The sequence below is a fragment of the Gadus macrocephalus genome, chromosome 7, assembly GCF_031168955.1.
Source record: "Gadus macrocephalus chromosome 7, ASM3116895v1".
NCBI classification, from domain to species: Eukaryota; Metazoa; Chordata; class Actinopteri; order Gadiformes; family Gadidae; genus Gadus; species Gadus macrocephalus.
In genome coordinates, this window is record NC_082388.1 from 9,510,023 (window position 1) to 9,513,143 (window position 3,121).

A 3,121-nucleotide genomic window follows, 5' to 3' on the forward strand; every position below is an offset into this window, starting at 1 on the left:
TGTTATTTGCATATTTGTACATGTCAGTTTTACATTTAGAGCGGTAGGGGGGCAACTGAAAGCTATCTATAAGTACTATTACTTAGATACGTTTTTAAGTTTTGGAGGGAAAGCTTCACGTTCGTGTTAGCATACTGGCCTAACCTTAACTTTTACCTTACATCTGTGTTGAAATCAAAGTATTCAAGATGTTCTACCATGATCATTTAAAGATATAAGCCACACAAAGTATCAAATATATTAAAGAATAACAACTCATTACGCTTGGATGAATGAAATTGTATTTTTTTTTATTAAACAATTAGTGTGACAAGAACAAGTGATTGCGATTGTGTGAACAGATTCAACAATGGACACAGCAGGGAACACTATATACTTAGGGCAAACCATTAACATATAACGTTGCAAATATACTATACTTTATGCCGTTACAATACTTAGAATAGCCCTGAGCAAATTCAAAATGGGTTTAGGAGGGAGGATCCTCGTTTGGTCATGAACTCTGACCTCTAACCTATTCTCAAAAGTCGGGGCATAAGTGGTTGAGGAACAGTTGTTACCCGCTCTGTGATCTTCAATGGTGTCATGGTTCATTGGTTACAACTAACATTTTATAGATAAATGGTCATACCATGGTTGGCTGTGCAGCATTTGGATGCCCCAATCGGTCCGAGAAGGGTTATCACATGTACGGCTTCCCCAAGGACCAAGAGCGCAGGGAGAAATGGATGGCAATGGTCAGCCGTCAAAACGTATTGACAGTCAGCAACAGTCAAAAACAATGTAACGTAATGTTCAGATCACTTGCTAGCATTTCAAAGGGCAAAATAATTTTAAGTGTAGAGAATTATGACTTTCCAATGATATTTGAAGTGCAATGGAAACTGATCTTACAAGCCTACCTACAGGTACACTTTGAAAATGACCGATTCAAAGCCACAAAAGTAGAAAGGATGTTGAAGTTGAGGCCCGATGCAGGCCCAACAGTTTTCATCCATCGCCCTAAACCGAAGAGGAGGAAACCCCCTTCTGTGAGGGTGCCTCCGGAACCAAGTGCAACGGACCACACATATTGCACCAAATTAAACTTCGGTATGATCCATGCAGCCAACAATATTCCCCATTTCATGTAATTCAAGGATAGACTACACTCCTAATGAGATTGCATAATTCATATTTGTACATTCAGTTTAAAAAACAACCAGAGGTCAGGGATTCTCTGAGGATTTGCACACAATGTAGATAATCGACACATTTCTACCCAATTAACAATTGCCGGTAGATCCATTTATAAATTGTATTGGTTTCTGATTGTGGCAGATGATTTAATTCACATTACAGAAATGTTTTGCTTTAATTCATTTTATTACATTGGAGATGACAGTCGTTGCAAATGCAAAGGCAAAATACATATAACAGAAACATTACCTTGTAATTATTACAGAGATTGAGGGAGAAATTGAGGTGGATTTCAAGAGCGTTGAAAAGGACATCACAGGAGACGGAGAGAGCAATCAAGAGGTTACATTGCCAGGGGCAGGTGATTCAGGGGCAGGTGATCCAGGGGCAGGTGATCCAGGGATGTGTGTGCTGAGGGCCAGTCAGTCAGGGGTCAACAGTGAAGGAATAACTTTGCCAGGGCCAGCTGCTCCAGGGACCAGACTGCCAGGGACTGATGGGGCGACTGTGGAGGACCTAATAAGGCAACTAGAAAAGGAAAAAATAATGAGAAGGAGAGCAGAGAGGGCTCTTGCAAAACAAAAAAGAATCAATTTGGCACTAAGAAAGATAATCAATTTGGCACTAAGAAAGAGAAACAATTCAGTCAACAAGAAGTTAAAACGAAAAAGCCATACAGGTTAAATTCACCGCCCATCATAATCAGCATTGAATCGGCGGCATCTGTAGGGCTTCATGTGCTGAACATCACCCTTTCCAGGATATAATTAAACAAAGTTATTTCTACTAGCTATCGCATCATAAAACCCGTCCTTAAATCAACCTAAATTATCCTAGTAATCCAACATAAATAACTAACTAAATAAAAGTTAGATTCACTAGTACTGAACTTTGTAATTGTTGGTGTAGATACCATCACATTGTGCAGTCGAGCTAACAAACTAGCAGGCAATTGGTCGTCTACCAAGATATAAATATATATAATTACGCTGTGCATATACAAATAAATATCAGTATATGCATCATAAAAGGTCCTGATACAATATAGACAGTTGACAATTCAAAAGAGGTAGCTATTTAATCAATGTACCCCCGGAGATACCTTCACAGGTGGTGAAGTCGAGCTAACAAACTAGCCAGCAATCGGTCGTCTACCAAGATAAATATATATATAATTACGCTGTGCATTTACAAATAAAGATCAGTATATGCATCATAAAGGGCCTCTGATACAATATAGACAGTTGACAATTCAAAAGAGGTAGCTATTTAATCAATTTACCTCAGAAGTTACTCGGCGGCCAGCAATGGAAATGAACGGTCACCTACGCCGTAAAATGGTTGTTTGGAACTATTCGAGGCTCCATTCCCCCGGAAGTAGGCGCTACAACGGAGTCCAATGGAAGTGTCGCAACTCTCTCTCTATAGCTCTGGATACGACCGTACGACGCGCTCGCGGCGTCCTCGGCTCCTAATGAGCCAGTGTTGCCAACATACACTTAAAACCGCACAATCAACCAAAACCATAATTATATTGCCAGAAAATCCATCAATGATTTCTGCAATGGCAAACACATGAATACACACTTAAACGCAACAGAATTATAAACTATGACATTATGTGAAAAAATAAAGAACGTTTTGAAAGAAAGTATCGGAATAACATGATATTTGTTCCGTATATTTATAGAAGCAGTCTTAACAAAACCACCCTTAAACTACCTCTGGAAGAAGAGAATAGATAAAAAAAGAAATAATGGCAATCACTGAAGTATGTAATCTTTAAATCATTGGTTTTAACTGCAGGCTGGGGAATATCTTTGAAGGAAAATCCATATTTGTTGTCTATTTTCACAGCCGCCGCAGTGACTACCTTGCCGAAGGTGATGGAGGTTGTGAGAGAACGTCAATATGTATGATGGCCATGATAACTTCGTTAAGG

The 3,121-nt window shown here is 39.3% G+C and overlaps 1 long non-coding RNA gene across 1 annotated transcript; it reads right to left on the minus strand.

The window, feature by feature from the left end:
* Positions 1–269: 269 nt before the first annotated feature.
* On the minus strand, positions 270–1,890 carry LOC132461363 (uncharacterized). Its single transcript, XR_009526606.1, has 2 exons — positions 1,857–1,890; positions 270–1,707 (listed from the first exon to the last, which is right to left on the minus strand). It is a non-coding gene; the product is annotated as an uncharacterized LOC132461363 (long non-coding RNA).
* Positions 1,891–3,121: the final 1,231 nt, after the last annotated feature.